Source organism: Protopterus annectens, chromosome 14.part0, assembly GCF_019279795.1.
Source record: "Protopterus annectens isolate FY-2018-M chromosome 14.part0, PAN1.0, whole genome shotgun sequence".
In the NCBI taxonomy this organism is placed as follows: Eukaryota; Metazoa; Chordata; order Ceratodontiformes; family Protopteridae; genus Protopterus; species Protopterus annectens.
This window is the reverse complement of record NC_056748.1, coordinates 1,143,955,190-1,143,973,565: the sequence shown is the minus strand read 5'-3', so window position 1 is coordinate 1,143,973,565 and position 18,376 is coordinate 1,143,955,190. Positions and strand designations below refer to the sequence as shown.

Sequence of the window (18,376 nt, the reverse complement as noted above, 5' to 3'; positions counted from 1 at the left end):
TCCCAGGCTGCATTCTACATGAACTACAGAATGAACTGGCACCCCACCTACGTACCATGTTCAATCATAGCCTCACCTCAGGCTTTGTGCCCACTGAATGGCGCACAATGACAGTTATCCCACTCCACAAAGGGGTAGCCACCACGGACCCCAGGAACTACCTCCCCATTAGCCTGACGAGCCTGGTCTGCAAGGCTATGGAACGTATCATCATGGAACTTATAAACAATGACATTGTTAATCGCCAAACTCTGGACCCCACCCAGTTCGGGTTTGTAAAAGGCAGATCATGTCTCCTAAACCTGAAAGACTTCTTTCAAGCAGTCACCAAAGCCACTGATGAGGGTAAGGTGGTTCACACAGCCTATCTAGATGTCGCCAAGGCTTTCGATACCATCACCCACTCAGGAATTATAGATACACTCACTAAACTAGGTATAAATCCCTATGTCACAAGATGGGTTGCCAACTGGCTCACAGACAGAACCCACACTGTGAAAGTAGCAGACTCCAAATCCAACTTCAGACAAGTGGAGTACTACAGGTTTCGGTCCTAGGTCCTCTCCTGTTTGACATCTACTTCTCTGAAGTACAGGCTAACAAGAAGGTCTTTGGCTAACAAAGTTCGCAGATGACTGCAAACTAGGAGCCATAATCAAAACTCCTAACGATGTGGACATCCTACAAAAGGGCCTCACTGAGACAGATGCCTGGTGTCAAGGCCATGGCCTCAAGCTCAATGCCAAAAAGTGCATTGTCATCCCTTTTGGTAAAAACTCTCTACCCATGAACTGTCACATAGGCGGTAGTCTACTTAACACCGAAAAATGTGATGAGAGACCTTGGGACACAGGTGGACAGTAGTCTCTCCTTTCATAATCACATTGCCACAGCAGTCAGGAAATCCTTCTATGTGGCACACCTCATCACAAAAGGTTTCTCATCCAGGAAAAAAAGAGGTCATTGTTCCCCTCTACTCATCACTCACTAGACCCATTACAGAGTACAACGCCCCTTTTGGTATGTACCTCACGACACATCTACAACAACTGGAAAGGCCGCAGAAATACTTCACAAAGAGGATTACCGACCTCAAACAGATGCCCTACACAGACCATCTCAAAAAACTCCAGCTTTACTCCGTCGCATATCAGCTAGTCAGAGGCAATCTCTGCCCAACATACAAAGCTATGTCAAACCCAGAGCTGTTGGGCATGCTGCACTTAAAGAAATCCCAATCCCTCCGAGCTACACACTCAAGGGACCTAAACCTTGTCACCTCAATAAACAGAACATGCTGGAGGGATAGATTCCTGTCCCAGAGACTTCCCATACTTTGGAACAAAACTACCTATCTATATCAAACAAAGCTCCTCATTAGCACTCCAAGAAAAATCTTGATAATTGGATGGGAGATAGGAAATTCACCCCAGGGATCACTTCTGTGGCTCTGCTCGACAGGGGTACAGGAAAATAATTTTCTTGGGTGGCAAAATCCAGGGTACCTTTTGGCTAGGCTTATATAGGCCCTAGGGTCAATAGCCTAGTACCTATATACCTGTAACTTATATGAACCTATGAACCTATGAATATAAATAGGGTCTATGTCATATAATCGAGCTTCCAAAATTTCTTACACCATATGTTCGAACTTGGAAGTTCGAAATATGACATCGAAACCTCAGAACAGCAATTGTTTTCCCAGGGAAAAAATTTGCTGTTCCAAAAAACACACACACAACACAGGCACATCAAAAACCTAATAGACCTACACTACACCTTACATACACAACTATCTATGCACTAACCTTAACCCTAAGGTCCATCACTATCACATACTTACCTTACCCGCACCCTAATCCTAAAGTCCTTCACTATCGCACACTTACCTTACCCGCGCCCTTACCCTAAAGTCAGTCACTTTCGCACACTTACCTTACCCGCACCCTAACCCCAACGTCCATCACACTCACACACTTACCTTAACCCAATCAGTAACTTTCGCACCACAGTACAGAAAATGTCGAAGCCGTGGAAACAGCCGAACAAATTCTTTCCCTGGGAAAGAATTTGAATTTCCACGGCTTCGACATTTTTATTTTTCAAACTTCCCCATTCAAACTTCCAGTAGTCAATATTTGAAATGGTCGATTAAATAACAGGTACCCATATAAATAGATGGTAATAATATTTATACCTAATGTTTATAATACAATGTATTTTACTTGATATTTAAGTTATATTTCACTGTTTACCAGCATTTAAGTAATCGCTAACTTACTTAAAGCATCAAGTTTGTTTTATGTAAACATTGATGAAAGTTAGTGCATTTTAATTATCAGTGCATCCCTCTTCCTCCCCGTTTCCTACACATAAGGATTTTCATGTCATTTCTTATTATAAAATGAGTGAAATTATAGGTTAAAAACAACAAATTCACTTATTGTGATTAATGATTACAAGTTCCCATTCCATATTCATAAATTGACATTTTATGGCATGTGCTGAAAGTTTTTTAGATTTAAATGGCAACATTCTATTTTGTATAATCAGCAAAGGTTAAACAGAGTGATTATTGCCAATGTAATACTATTTGTTCAGAAAGTGATTGTTACATTCTGTGACATTCCTAGTTCAGGCTTCTATTGTTTTCCTTGAATAACTGTCAGTTTGATGTCATGTATAAAACATTAGTTACCTTGGTAAGAGCTTAAGTATTATGTATGGTCAAGATGTTTTACAAAACCACAATTCAATTACATGACTTTTTATGCGCATTTACCCATACGAGAAAATCATCATGCTTCCCCTTGATGTTCAATATAGTATATGTAATTTATGACAAGTTAAAACAGTAGTGTTATTATACACAAGCCCATGTTATTAAACTGTCTATTGTCAATTTAACACTATTTGTTCAGAATATGATTGTTACATTCTGTGACATTCCAGATTCAGGCTTCTACTGTTTCCCTTGAACAACTTTGTCAGTTTGATGTCATGTATAAACATTAGTTACCTTGATAACTGCTTAAGTATTATATATGGGCAAGATGGGTTGCAAAAACCACAATTCAAGTTAAAGGAATTACATGACTTGTTATGCACATTTACTTACAAAAGAAAATCATCAAGCTTCCCCTTGATGTTCAATGTAGTGCATGCCATTTATAACAAGTTAACAGTGGTGTTATTCTACACAAGCCCAAGTTATCAAATCCTGTCTTTAATATCTAAATTCAGCAGACTGCTTCATCTTATACACAAGCCCATGTTATTAAATCCTGCCTTTAATATTTAAATTCAGCAGACTGGTTCATCTTATATGACTATTATATATTTACGTATAGATTTACTAAAATCAAACATTACATAACTATTGTTTTTGTTTTTTTTTATTTTTTTAAATCAAGAATCAACTTAATGAGCTAAATGAAGTGTTGGGAGACCATCAATATGTGTACATGTGGTTTAAAACAGCCCTTTTATTATATATATTTTTTAAACGTCATTGCCGAGAATCATCTCGGAGGCTCCCTAGCCATTAAGCATTATCTTCACTCTATCTCCGTTATCATAGCAAGCCGGGAGTGTCTTGTTTCTGTTAATTTGTCTGTGTACTGCATACCAGAGGCTCGCGATGCACCTGAAGCAAAGCTTCACTTTACTGCAACTTCAAACCTAAATTCCTTCCCTTCCAGCAAGACAGCAGCCAGGAAAAGAACAGAGATCAAACAGATAAAAAAAAAAAAAAAAAAAAAACCTCCCAAGAAGCCACCACAACAAGAGACAACACACTTCTCTAGCCCTCCCACCTCTCACCCAGCAGATGCACAAGCAAACCATTCTCTGCCAAAATATCCCAAATAACAGCTCCATCCACCCCCTCCCCCGGATCCAGGCCAAAACACCAAATGCAACTTCCCAATACACAAGCATCAGCAAACCCCCTAATCACAAGCTGCAACAGACAGCCTCCCGACGATGAAACGGCAACACAAAACAGCTGCCAGACACAGCCACATCGACACACACCCTGTCAGGCTTAATCAAATAGCACTCGGAGCTATGATACCTGCCATAATTGATATTAACTATGTTTAGACAGAATAATAATGACATTTGTACTAGCTGCCAGACACAGCTGCATCCACACATACCATATCAGGACTGATCAAACAGCACTTGTAGCTGTGATACCTGCCATAATTGATAACTATATTTAGACAGAATATGACATTTGTACTAAGAGCTTGCTACTATTATTTAACCAGGATATACATGACCTTTCTAAATCAATTTAACTGAAGAAGGCATTAGTCTCCATGACAGCATTTTTTTCAAAACACTCTACTGTTCCTGCTATTATATATGATGTTCATTTGTTACATTTGAGTCTGAACTCTGATGAATGGTACTGTGTTGAATTAGTTAATTAATTACTTAAATTATGATAAGTAAAATCAATGAAAAATTAACAAGATAAGTATTCACTGAGTTCAAGTAGGGGAATAGAAAAGTGCAGTTATGTACACTTACCATAAATGTAGATGTTCGAGTGTATTCACTGTTGCAGTCATTACACTTGGGTTATTCTGCTGGCAGGCTACCCTCAGTTGGCCTGAATTCCAAAGTCTAGGTCCGGCGTTAGTTGCTGTTGCCTCTTCCCTGACGTCAGTGCACCAGGGGTATAAAAGATGCAGCTGACACCATTTTCTTCAGTTTTTCTTGCCCCAGATGTCAGGTGCCTCCAAAAGGGTATGCTAAAAATATGCCAACACATGCATGCACCAAAATATATAATACCTTCATCTACAAGCAAATACACCACATAGGTTGTATAGATTAGAGAAGTGCAGATAAGTTGCAGCAAAGATATGGGGGATGGTGGGTGGGTAACCTGGACTGCAACAGTGAATACACTTGAACATCTACATTTATGGTAAGTGTACACAACTGTACTATGTTCTTCATTTTTCACTGTTGCAGTCATTACACTTGGGTTGAATCCCAAAGCTATGGTTGGGAGGCTGGAGCTAAATAGCATTAGGAGCGGTTATGAGGCCCTGCAGAACTGCAGTGGCAAAGCCTGCCCTGGATTTAGAGTAGAGTGGTAAATGATAGTGCTTTGTAAAGGTGTGCACTGAACTCCAAGTAGCAGCCTCTAAAATGTCTTTGGTTGGTACTCCCCTGAGGAAGGCTGCTGAAGTGGCTGCTGCTCTGGTTGAATGTGGCCTAATGCCCTTAGGCACTGGCTTGCCATGTTGTGAATAGCAGAAACGAACGCAGTGGTCTATCCACTTTAAAATAGTCTACTTTGAGATAGCCTTTCCTTGTGATCCTGCAGCATATGCCACTAGTAGTTGCTCTGTCTTTCTGAAAGCTTTGGTTCTGTTCAAGTAGAAGTGTAGCTGTCTGTGTATGTCCAAAGAATGCAGAATTCTCTCCCGCTTATTCTGTGGGTTTGGCTAAGAAGTAGGTAAATGAATAGTTTGGTTAAGGGCCACATTGGACACTACCTTAGGCATAAATGTCGGGTTTGTCCTCAGAGAAACCCTGTCTGGATAAAAAATTATAAAAGGTTCCACAGCCATAAGTGCCTGTAGCTCTGAGACTCATCTTGCAGAGGTTATTGCTAGGAGCAGAGCTGTTTTCCAAGATAAAAATTTTATATCGGCTGTAGCGGCTGGCTCAAAAGGAGGCAGGGTGAGTTTTTCCAAAACATAACTGAGGTCCCATGCAGGTATTGGTGATCTCCTTGGAGGCCTTAAATTTTTGGCTCCTCTAAGGTACTGCCTTAACAAGGGATGATAAAAGATTGGTGGCTCTGTATTGTAATGAGCCAAAATGGCAGAGGTATGAATTTTAATTGATGAAAAGGATAGGCCTTTGTCCAGTATCTCAGTTAAGTACTGCAAAATCTGAGGAATATTTGGTACAGCTGTGTCAATTCCTTGTGCCTGGTTCCAAGCACAGAATCTCTTCCATTTTCCAGCATAAGATTTTCTGGTACTAGGCCTTCTGCCCTCCAAAATGACATCCATTACAGCTTTAGTGAGAGGCTCGTTTTGTATCACTACATTATCCGCCATGCTGCCAGATTTAAGGTCTTTAGTTGGCTGTGCAGAATCTGATTGTTTTGTCGGGATAGTAGATGAGGTATTTGAGGCAAGGTCCAAGCCGGGCATTGAGACAAGTTCCTTAGGATTGGATACCAGTGCTGGCGGGGCCAGTCTGGGGCAATCAGTATCATCTTTGGCTTCTCTTGTCTGACCTTTAGAAGTACCTTGGGGAGGAGAGGCAGTGGAGGAAAGGTATATACTGCTAAGCTTTTCCAGCTGAAAGATAGGGCGTCCACTTTCCATGCTTGTCTGTGATGAGTCCTTGTGCAGAACCTTTTTAGTTGGTAGTTGTGAGGAGAGGCAAATAGATCTATATTCGGGCATCGCCATTTCCTTGTTATCATGCTGAAGACATGTGGATCCAATTTCCACTCGTGGGGATCCATGAGGTTTCTGCTTAGTTCGTCTGCCAGAGTATTTATCTTTCCTGGCAGGAATTGTGCCTGCAGATGTACTTGGTAAGTCAATGCTGTGTCCCACAAAGTCATGGCTATTCTGCAAAGGGGGTAAGAATGAGAGCCTCCCTGCTTGTTTATATACCACATGACCATGGTGCTGTCTGTCTTTATCAGTAGTTGTCCCGGATGAAGTAGGTCCTTGAAGGCTGTCAGGGCATTCTGAACAGCTAGCATCTCTTTTTGATATGTAGATGCATTTGGTTTGCAGACCATGTGCCTTGAATACATCTTCCTGCCATGCTGGCCCCCCCCAGGCATAATCTGATGCATTCGTTGTTAAAGTCTGCCTGGCTGGGGGTAAAGTGAATGGCTGTCACTTGTTCTGGTGACAAGCCTTCGCCCACCAACGAAACTCCTGTTGCAGGCAAGGAATGATGTTAATTGTTTCCAGGCTGTGGCAATGTTGAGTCCAAACACTTTTTAGGTATCACTGAAGTTTCCTCATATGCAGTCTCGCATATGGAATTAGTAGAATGCAGGATGCCATGAAGCCCAAAGCCTGCAGAATTTTTCTTGCAGATAACTGGACCTTTGTTGCCAACAGGTTGAAATAGGTAGTCAGTTGCCTTTGTTTGTCTGGCGTGAGATAAGCTATCTGGGCAGTTGTATTTAAGTTTGCACCCAGGAATATTATCTCTTGAGAGGGTACTAGTTTTGATTTCTTTTTGTTGACTGTGTACCCTAGGCCTGTTAGAAATCTCTTTACAAACGCCAGATGCTGTAGTGGAATGTCCTTGTTCTCTGCTTGAATGAGGCAGTCATCCAAGTAAGGATATATCTGTATTCCTCTTTGTCTGCAGAATGCAATTACTGGTGCCAGGCACTTTGTGAAGACTCTGGGCACAGTAGATAAGCCAAAGGGCAGTGCAGAGAATTGGTAGTGCATTGAGCCAGCTTTGAATCTGAGATATCTTCTGCATGTTTGTCTGATTGGGACATGCAGGTATGCCTCTTTTAGGTCTAAAGTCACAAGCCAAGCCTTCTTGCCCAGCATGGGCAGAAGTTGCTGTAGAGTCAACATTTTGAATTTTGGTATATCCAGAAATGTGTTTAAAATAGACAGGTCCAGTATTGGTCTCCAGGTCTTGTCCTTTCTTGGTCCAGTATTGGTATCCAGGTCTTGTCCTTTCTTGGTACCATGAACAGTCTTGAATAAAATCCTTGTCCCTGCTCTTTTTCTGGTACTTGCTGAATGGCCCTCATGTCCATGAGGGATGAGACTTGCTTTTGTGCCTCTGCCCATTGATGTTTTGGCAGGTCTGGCCAACCGTTTGTCCTTGGCAGGGTATGGAAGTGAAACTTGTAGCCTTGTGACACTATGTCTAGGACCCATTTGTCCTGGGTTATTATGTGCCAGTTTTGAGAAAAAAGTGCTAGTTTTCCCCCTAAAGGTGCTGCCAGAAGATAAGTGCTTGGTACAGGCAGGGGGAAGTCATTGGGAGGGTTTCCTGTATGGCTGTGATTTGTCTTCTCCACTTTTGGAGGTAGAAGCACCCCATTGTTTAGACTTGTACGAACCTCGGGGCTGGGATCTGCCTCTTGGGCGTCTATATCTGCCCCTTTGTGGTCTGCCTGACACTGGAAAGGACCAATTCTTTGTAGACCAGTGTCCGCTAAATCTTGGAGGCTGAACCTGTAAGAAATCCTTAACCATTTGCATAGATTTAGCTTTGTCCTCCATTTTTTTTAACACCTCATCTGCTTTAACACCACACAAAATATCATGCTGTAATGGGGCATCTAATAATTTTGCTTTGACATGATCAGGCAGACTTTGTTCCTTTAACCAAGCATGCCTCTTGATGACAGAACCCATAACAGCGGCTCTGCAGGAGGCCTCCAAAAAAATCAAAACTACATTGCAAAGTATGCTTTCCAGCTTGTTCAGCTGCATGCAATAAATCCTGCATTTCTTTGTTTTCTGTACATTCAGAATTTGTCAACATTTCCTGTTTAAGCAGTAACATTATATATTGCTGATATTTGAGCATATGAAACTGACAATTTAAAGGCCTTATAGCCAAGGTAGCGGAAGTGTAAATCTTTTTTCCCCATCTGTCCAATGCCCTAGAATCCCTGTCAGAGGGAGTAGGGTTTTTTGCAGTGGAAGCCTCGACCCCTTTGGGACCCTGAGAGAGAGTTTCTGGGTCAGCAGCAGGGTTTTTGAAAAGGAATTTATGAGAGTCAGGAACTCTGTAGTACCTGTCCGGCTTAACAGGAGCTGGAGGTAAGGAGTCAGGGGTCAGACTGGACTCTGAAAATACATCAACAATGTCTAACACGGGTGGAATAGCTAGGGGCCTGTGTTGTGGTAGTAAAAGGAAGTCTCTGAGCCTTTTCTTAGATTCTGAAAAATCTTGGCTCTCCCAGTGGAAATGCTCCCTCATGGTATGCAAGGTTTCCCCAAAACAGTAATCCTCAGGAGGAGAGGCTGAAGGGATAGATTCTTCAGCATCAGAATCCTCATAGGGAGGAAGAGAGCATTCCTGATCAGAAGAGGAATCAGATGAAATGGAAACCTGATCTGAAGATTCATATTCTGTCTCTTGCCTAGGCCTTTTATCAGGTGGGGGATGGGAACCCCTGATCAAAGTAATTAAGTCTTTGGCCATTTTCAGCATCTGTTTTTTGGACATGGAGGCCTGTCCATGAGGCTGTTGTACTTGTTTCTTTGTCTTTAAGGGTGCTTTAGTCTTTGCCTTTGAAGCTGAAGTCGTTTTAATGTATAATTGAGTTGGTCTGAAAACACCCTCAGAAGCCGATGCCTGCTCAGTGGCTCCAGACCCATCTGAGGGAATAGTCTCCGAAGGTCCAATACCTTGAGCTTACAGTGGCCTAGGCGACTCCACTTGGGAGTTGGTAGCAGCCTGCATGTCTAAAGTAGCAGGAGTCAGGGGCTGCGAAGGTGCCTCACTGAGAACCGGTGAACTGGCTTAGAAGAAGCCTTGTCGTCGGTTTTGGACCTCTGATGCCTGTCCTTTTCTTTTTCTTTGCATTTCTTGTAAATTCCGGCAGTCAGATGGCTATATGACGACATCGTATAATTAAATCTTCTGCCAAAATAGTGTAATTCAAAATCGTACCGACGCTTAGTAGTGCGTTGGTTAAATCTAGCATAAAACCGACAACTAGCAACGTCGTGGTCAGGGCCTAGGCAAGGAATACAAGTAAGAATGAAAGTCCTTATGAGGTATTTGCTTCCCACAAGAAATACAATTATTAACTTTTTCTGGTCTGGAGCAAGAAAAAAGTATCCCCAACGGGGTACTTAGCTTTTAATAAAGACTTCGGATCTGAAATTTGAACACGAAAATCTCAGAAGTCGGCCGACCAGCATTTGCGAACTGCTTATGCTTCAGGCACCGCACGGCAAGAAAGACGGAAGAAAATGGCGTCGGCTGCACCTTTTATACCCCTGGCGGACTGACGTCAGGGAAGAGGTGACAGCAACCGACGCTGGACCTAGACTTTGGAATTCAGGCCGACTGAGGGTAGCCTGCCTGCAGGATAACCCAAGTGTAATGACTGCAACAGCGAAACACGAAGAACATCTTCTATGTTTGTATTATATGTTGCTTTGTATGGCTTATATATAATGTAAATGGTAACCCATCTTGACCTACCTTTGTTTGTGAATTATTGGACTCTGAACATTCTGAATAAATCATTATCGTTTCTCAGTTGTTTAAGAAACCCTCTTTTTTTTTTTTTTAAATAAAAACAGATGACAAGTGATGTACCATATCAGCTGATACTTTGAGAGATGTAGTTGTAAGAGTTATTTTTTGGGATAGCTATCTTGGAATCAGTTTTTTGTTTCTTCTTTCTATCATCAGTCCAAGGATTTCTTTCTTTTATTCTTTTAAGAGTAGGGACCAGCCATTGCATTTCTTCTGGGATAGACACTATGTTTTTTTTTTATGAATATAGTAGCTTTTCCTAAGTCTTTAACAGGTTCTCATCTCATTGGCAAAAAGTATTTTTTATCTTGGCTGGAAAGGTCAGCTGTGCTTTAATGTTGTTTTGTTTTAACAGTTTTATTACTGGCCAGACCTTTTTCCTTTGTTCTAGTATTCTGGAAGAATAATTACTGTCAAACCTTATTTTAAGAGTGATTTTCTCCAAGCAGATTTTAATATTATTTCCTTGTCCAGAAATGAAAGAAATGTTATAACTATGGAGTATTTGTTGAGTCAGAAGTAGGTTTCCTCAGTGCTCTCTGCACCCTTTCAATTCCAAATGAAAGTCCCTCTTTCAAGTCTAAAAATTCAGGAATCCAGGTTAAAATTAAATAATGTCTTCTCCTTCAGTGTTTTCAGGCAGACCAAAGATCATTTTGTTGTTTCTCCTTTCCCTGCTTTCTAAGTCATCTATTTTGTTAAGCAGCCGTGTATTCTGTTTAAGTAGAAATTCTTTTTGGAATTCTTCCTCTGAGTCTCCCTTCAATGTCATTTAGGGAAGTCTCTATATTTGTTATTTTTGTATGGTGTTGCTGTAATAGTTCCTTAACAGTATCAGTCTGCTTTTGAGAACTTAATTTGAGGCCAAGTCATTTTTAAAGCCATCCAACTTCAAAGATAGTTTCTCTAAGGTAGAGGTCATCAACTGCAGTTCTTTTTTCAAAACAACATCTGGATGAGAAGTCCTCGAGTTGTTCATATTCAGTGACTCAACATATCTCCAAGTTACTTCACAAGAAATTTTTTGTAGATCTCCACCAAAATTGATATTTATGCAGTTCAGTAGTTTATCTATAGATTTCTGACATTTTTAAACTTGAAAATAATAAAAATTTTCCTGTATTATTATACTAGTTTATGGAGCTCTCAAAATTCACTCCTCTCAGTTAGCCATCTAGGCTCCGCCCCTCAAGCTGGGAAAATCTTAATGTGAGTCAAGCCAGAGTAAAGACTCTATGCATACAATATGCAATCTTTGGAGGCAGCCATGACTAGATGGCCTGGTTTTGCTTCATAAGGTCTTTGAAAGGTCTACCACAAGTGGTTCCATCACATGAGTCTTATTTGGGGATTTATATTTCTCTCAAGTGTTTAAAGGAGGGTGAGGAGACCAAGTCCTCTGGCGAATCCCCAATAGCTCTCATAGGTCTGTCTCCCCAGTTACTGGGTCCTTTCCCTAAGGGACAGGAGAGATTTGACACACAGTCCTCTCCATCCAGCTGTGTGTACACATTTAAACAGATGATATTCAGCCTTGGGAGAAGGATGAGGATGCAGATTTGGTTGGCTTTGTCTTCTTTTTGGCAAGCCCTTCAGAGTTGAAGAGGAAAGCGTGACCTCTTTGCCTAATGACCAAAACTTAGGAAATAAGCTGAGGAACCAAATGTGTGGAAGAAAAATAAAGCAGGTTTGAATCCAGACTGACAGCAAATTAACAATCAAACTCAGTGTACCATATAAGAGAACATAAATAGACTACTATGAATACTGCCTGAATTCTATGTTTAGTGGGGAAAAAACTGGAGGGTAGTCTCTCCTAAGCCTTGTGTACAGATGGAAGAAGTTTAGTGAGTGCAGCAAATGATGTCAGGAAGATACAGGTACACTGGGCTGCCCTACTGCCTCAGAGGGACAAGTCTATTATCTTGCACCCCATTATAAGAGCTGATGAAGTTTACAAATAATACAATTTTTCTTCTTTTGATGTTTATTTTTTGTTTTTTTCAGCCCCATTATCTCAAAGTAACATTTGTTCTTTCCTGGCAGATTGTTTTAGAAAAAAAAATCTAAAGAAGGCAGAAGCGTTTTAAGACTTTGTTCATGGGGACCCACTACTAAATATTCACTGGTTCTCTTGCTTAACTGGAATGCAGATGCCTCATTCTGAATTATTACAAATAACACATTGGTGCCATGAGTATACCACATTCTTCTTTGAACCACAATGCCCAAAGCTCATTGTTCGAACATATTAGGGTGAAAATTGCTTGAGATTGCGGTGCACTGTTTTAGAGAATTTCTCCTTTCCCAATGTTGAGTTTCTAAGTTCAAGGGGTGTGTGGGGGGGTCTTAGTTCATATGTAGAGGGGCAGTGAGGCTTGCCCCCTACAAAAGAAAAAAATTGTTTTTGATTTGTGTCATTGTCTTCAATGACACAGACACATTTTTATCGCAAAAGTAATTTCCAAGCCACTGCCTTTTGAGGCCTCCATGTCTGTTTATTTAAAGGTTCCTTACATAAAAATTCACCTATACAGCTTTTAAGGTCAGTAAGAGAGCTTGCATGTGCTTCAGACTGATGTGTAGAGTACTGCCTGTGTGTTATGCAGCTGTAGAACTTTGAAGAATTCCCAACTGTTTTCCTCATTAATGGTTTAAACCATATGCTGCCAGGATCTAGGAGGATGATGAAGGGTACACTGTACCCCCACAAAAAGGTTCTGTAATTTTGCCTATCACATAAGAGCACTGAGAAGATGAGTAACACTGGGGTATCTTGGATATGTTCTTAGCACATTAGCTGATCTTGGAGAATACCCGCCCCAGTGGTTCTAAAACAGGGTATCTTCGTTTTCCTCCGAATTTGTACATTTTTGTCTAAAAGTTTATATGCTGGTGGGCTAAACTGACCTCTGTTGCCTTTAAGGATAATGAACTACCTCAGGAATTTTCATATCATGGAGTACAAAGTTTAGTCTAGTTCTCAGTAGGAATATAGGCTTTGTGGATGTTAGATGACACTTACTGTGTCTGTGTGATATACATTGCTGCTTCTTTCAAAAGAATAGACAAGTGAGGGATGCCCACAACTTGAAAATAATGCAAATAATGCTAAATCAAGATCCTGTATAATTCACGGGAAGACTGAAAGCTGTATTTAAGCAGATATCTGTACAAAATAAATACATCAAAACTAAACCTTCTGAAGGAAGAAAATCAAAACTGTCAATACATGAAAACGCAGACGGTAAAAACATCAATAGGCAAGGACTGTGGGAAAAGACTCCTGATGCTCTGTCCCCAGATGAAGCTGTAGTGCTGCAAGGATTGTAACAAAAGAAGAACACGTGCAGTGTAAACACTTCAAACACTCCAGATAGACCACAGAAGGAATCACAACGATTTAAAAAAATTAAAAGTCTACTTATTAAAATGTAACTGAATAGATGTAAATAGTCCATTGTATGCTTTTTATTTGTATTAGGGCTAACTTACAGTTACCACTGTAACATAATGCATGTGACCTCACAGACACACAAACATATTTTTCTAAAAAAAGGGGATGTTGTAAAAGGGCATAAAGTGTTACTTATAATGAGCTACAGTGATTTGCATGACATGTGCGATACAGTATACAGTGGATATAAAAAGTGTACACACCCCTGTTAAAATGCCAGACTTTTGTGATATAAAAAAATGAGACCACAATAAATCATTCCAAAACTTTACCCACCTTTAATGTGACCTATAACCTGTACAATTCAATTGAAAAACAAACAAATCTGTTAAGGGAAAAAATATCAAAAAAAAAAAAACGTACAATAAGCTGGTTGCAAAAGTGTGCATACCCTTAAACTAATAATTTGTTGAAGCACCTTTTGATTTAATTACGACATTCAGTCTTCTTGGGTAGGAGTCTATCAGCATGGTACATCTTGACTTGGCAATATTTGCTCGCTCCTCCTTGCAAAAGTGCTCCAAATCTGTCAGATTGTGAGGGCATCTTTTGTGCACAGTCCTCTTCAGGTCACCCCACAGATTTTCTATTGGATTTAGGTCTGGGCTCTGGCTGGGCCATTCCAAAACTTTACTTTTCTTCTGGTGAAGCTGTTTTTTTGTTGATTTGGATCTATGCTTGGGGTCATTGTTGAAAAGTGAAATTCCTCTTCATCTTCAGCTTTCTAGCAGACGCCTGAAGGTTTTGAGCCAAAAGTGACTGGTATTTCATAATTCCTTCCACCTTAACTAAAGTCCCAGTTCCAGATGAAGAAAAGTGGGTTCCTATCACATAGTCGAAATTGGACAAGTTCGAACCCCATATTGCCAAAACCATAAGTTCGAACTTGTACAAGCTCGAGTGTTTAAACGGAAATCTCTGTAAGGGGAGGTTTCCATTCATTTCAATGTGGTGTGATCTTAGAATTGATACATTTAAGTAGTGGGGGGGGGGGGGGTGCAGGGAGGCTTGCGTCCTGCTTATAACAGTTTATTTTGTTTTTACTTTTTTTGTTTTTACTTTTTTTTTTTTTTTTTTATATATCACTAGTCAAAGTTTTGTAACTTTGAACGGAATAGTTCATACATTCTATGCTCAAAGTTATAAAACTTCGACTATGTGATATAGACCCAGAAAAGCAACTCCAAAGCATGATAATGCCACCACCATGCTTCACCGTGGGGATGGTGTTCTTTTGGTGATGCGAAGTGTTGTTTTTGCGCCAAGCGTACCTTTTGGAATTGTGGCCAAAAAGTTCAACCTTGGTCTCATCAAGCCATAACACATTTTCCCACGTGCATTTGGAAGACTTGATGTACTGATTTGCAAATTTTAGCCGGGCCTGGATGTTTTTCTGTGCAAGAAAAGGCTTCCATCTTGCAACCCTATCCCATAGTCCAGACATATGGAGAATATGGGAGATTGTTGTCACATGTAGTACACAACCAGTACTTGCCAGAAATTCCTGCAGCTCCTTCAGTGTTGCTTTAGGTCTCTTGGCAGCCTCCCTGACCAGTTTTCATCTAGTCTTTTCAGCAATTTTGGAGGGACGTCTAGTTCTTTGCAATGTCACTGTTGTCCCATATTTTCTCCACTTTTTGATTACTGTCTTGACTGTGTTCCATGCTATATCCACTGCTGTGGAAATGTTTTGTACCCTTCTCCTGACTGATACCTTTCAATTTTTTTTTTTATTTCTCCAAGTCTTTTGGGTTTCTAATACCATGACAGGAATGGACCCCATTCCTAAGTCAGAGTACGATTAAAGTTCATGAAATTAGTATTATTTCACTCTTTGATGTTAGCCAAAAGTGCTCTTTGCAGTACCCGCAATGTGCCCAGCAATGACTCCTTCTGCAATTCATATGGTGTTACATGAATTGGTAACATATGTAAATATGATTGTAAATTCTTTTTTATAAGACCAGTTGCTCCTACTACTATTGGAACTGTCTGAGTATCTTTCTTCCACATGGCTCTCGTTTCTGCCTGCAGATCAAGGTATTTTATGACTTTGTGTCTCTCTGTACACAAGGCACTATAATCACTAGGTGTGGCAATTTCAATGATTAATACTACTTTGTCTTCTTTTCTTGGATCACTATGTCCAGTTTTCTAGCATCTGTCTTTTGGACTGTTGGTATTGGGTGATTCCATGTGATGTAAACTTCATCATTTTCTATGATTCTCTATGGCTCATGTTTCCAATATTTTTCAGCCACTTCGATACCATAATGTTTGCACAATCTCCAGTGTAACAATCTCGCCACATTATTATGCCTTTCAGTATAGAGTCCCTCTGCCATTAGAGCATCACAACCAGCAATAAGGTGTATAACTGTTTCCAACTCGGTTCCACAAAACCTGCATATGTCTGTTTCTCCCACATGTTCAATGGAATTAGTAAGCCAGCGTGTACGCAGCCCACTATCATGGGCTGCCAATATTAACCTTTCATTTCTTGATGTAAATTCACCTCTCCTTAACCATTCCTGCGTTCATTCTTGATCAACACGAGGCTTTTCCAGAAGTTTTTTATACTTGCAACTATATTTATGTTTTTCCCACATTTCTTGCCTTCTCATCTGATCTTTCACCTTATATTCTTTCTTTTCCTTTTTAGCACATTCAGTTGCTGCCTGGTTTTTATCCACTTCTATTTTGATTTCCATTCCTGATTGACTTCGATATGCTTCTGCTAAATTAAGCAGAGATGTCATCTTAGATTTATTCTCCTCATGTTTCAAAACTTTCACCACATTTGAATCTTGTGAGGTCAATAGATGTGTGGAGTCCCACGATTGCAGATCTATACATGTAATCAATTTCAAGGAGGCCCATCCCTCCTTCAGAACGAGGGATATATATAATCTTGGCGTACACTGATTTTTATAAATCATTTGGTGAGCATGAAGCATCCTTCTTGTTTTGATATCCAGTCTATCCAACACTTTTTGGGGCCAGTCAATCACTCCAAAACTATAAGTTAGGACAGGAAGAGCAAACTGATTTATAGTTTGGATCTTGTTCCTAGGTGTCAATGCTGTTTTCAGGATTAAGTCTCCTAAAGTACTCCTTACTAAGACTTATTCGCATTTGTTCATGTTCGACAATGAGATCCCTTTGATGCTTTGTAAGCTCTCTGCAAACCATAGCTTTTGCTGTAGCAGGCAACTAAGAAAATGTCAGGAAAATTCTACTCGGACAGCTGAACTTTATTTGGGGTTAATCAGAGTCTCTTTAATTGATGGCAGGTATATACCCAAGAAAACTGAATGTTGTAATTAAAGCAAAAGGTGCTTTAACAAAGTATTAGTTTAAGGGTGTGCATACTTATGCAACCAGCTTATTGTACATTTTTTATTTTTTATATTTTTCCCCTAACAGATTTGTTTTTCAATTGAATTGCACAGGTTATAGGTCACATTCAAGGTGGGAAAAGTTTTGAAATGATTTATTGTGGTCTCATTTTTTTATATCACAAAAAACTGGCATTTTAACAGGAGTGTATACACTTTTTATATCCACTAAGTTTTGCTTGAATATAGAACTCCTGGTGCACACAGACTACATCTACAGTGTCTGTGTCGTATGACAGCTCCTTCATGACACTATGACATGCATGTCTAGCCCACAGTCCACAAGTTCACACCTAACCAGTAAGTATGATGAAAGAAAAGTCTGACCTTTGAGGTTATGGCAGTTTTAGGGTGCAGTCACAAGAAAAAGAAGATACCTTTGCTGTGAATGAAGGAACAGAGTTTCCAAAGCTGAATAAAGCAAACAGTCGGGAACAGGATGGACCAAATGCAAGTAGGGAATCTGATGATTTGGTTAATGTTGTCTGCACATCAGAGCAGAGAGGGTACTAGTAAAAATAATGGTCAATTTTATCAAATAATAAAACAACAGACATCACTGCTGGAGTCCTAGATTCTCTTAATACAACAAGCAATTTGAAAACTTGTTTAAAAGAAAGCCTAAAATATAATGAGAAACTGCATGTAGCATTGTCGGTATTTATTCATCCATCCATTTGTTAGAGGTAAGTGGGCTGTTCTGAGGATCCATTTCAACCACAACTTGGCAGGACATAAAACATGCACATCTTTTTGCTCTTGTTAAAATAAGAAAAATTATTCCACTATTTGCTGTATACAGACTTTAGAAACAATGCCAGTGTTGGGGGATGTCCACTCATTTCTTCAAGGGACATTTCATACAAGCAATCCTGCCCCTGCACTTGAAGCATTAGTGATGGTCTCTCCAATCTCCACCAGACAGATCACACCATCCAATGTGCCTCTGAGGATGTGTGCTACCATCCTCCCCTCCAGACAGAGATAAGAGGGACAATCCTTCGCTCATCCCTCCTCTCTGCCTGGCTCTTCCATGGATCGTAAGGACTCCTTCCCTGTATACAATGGAGTCAGGTTACAATTTACCATTCAAGAATGGTGGGATACAAAACCAAATGACAAGATTTCACTTGATTTGAATTGGCAACTTAATTTTAACGTCCTATTATTTTTTTTAGATTTTTAAGTGATCACAATACAAAAGCAAGCATCCTTCTATCTTTATGATTTGTTCATGGCTGCTCACAGAGTATCAGCCTCT

The 18,376-nt window shown here is 40.2% G+C and overlaps 1 protein-coding gene across 4 annotated transcripts in view; it reads right to left on the bottom strand.

Moving 5' to 3' along the window:
- LOC122789462 (peroxisomal N(1)-acetyl-spermine/spermidine oxidase-like) overlaps positions 1-18,376 on the bottom strand; it is a 553,705-nt gene that overhangs the window by 123,015 nt on the left and 412,314 nt on the right. The window lies entirely within an intron of this gene.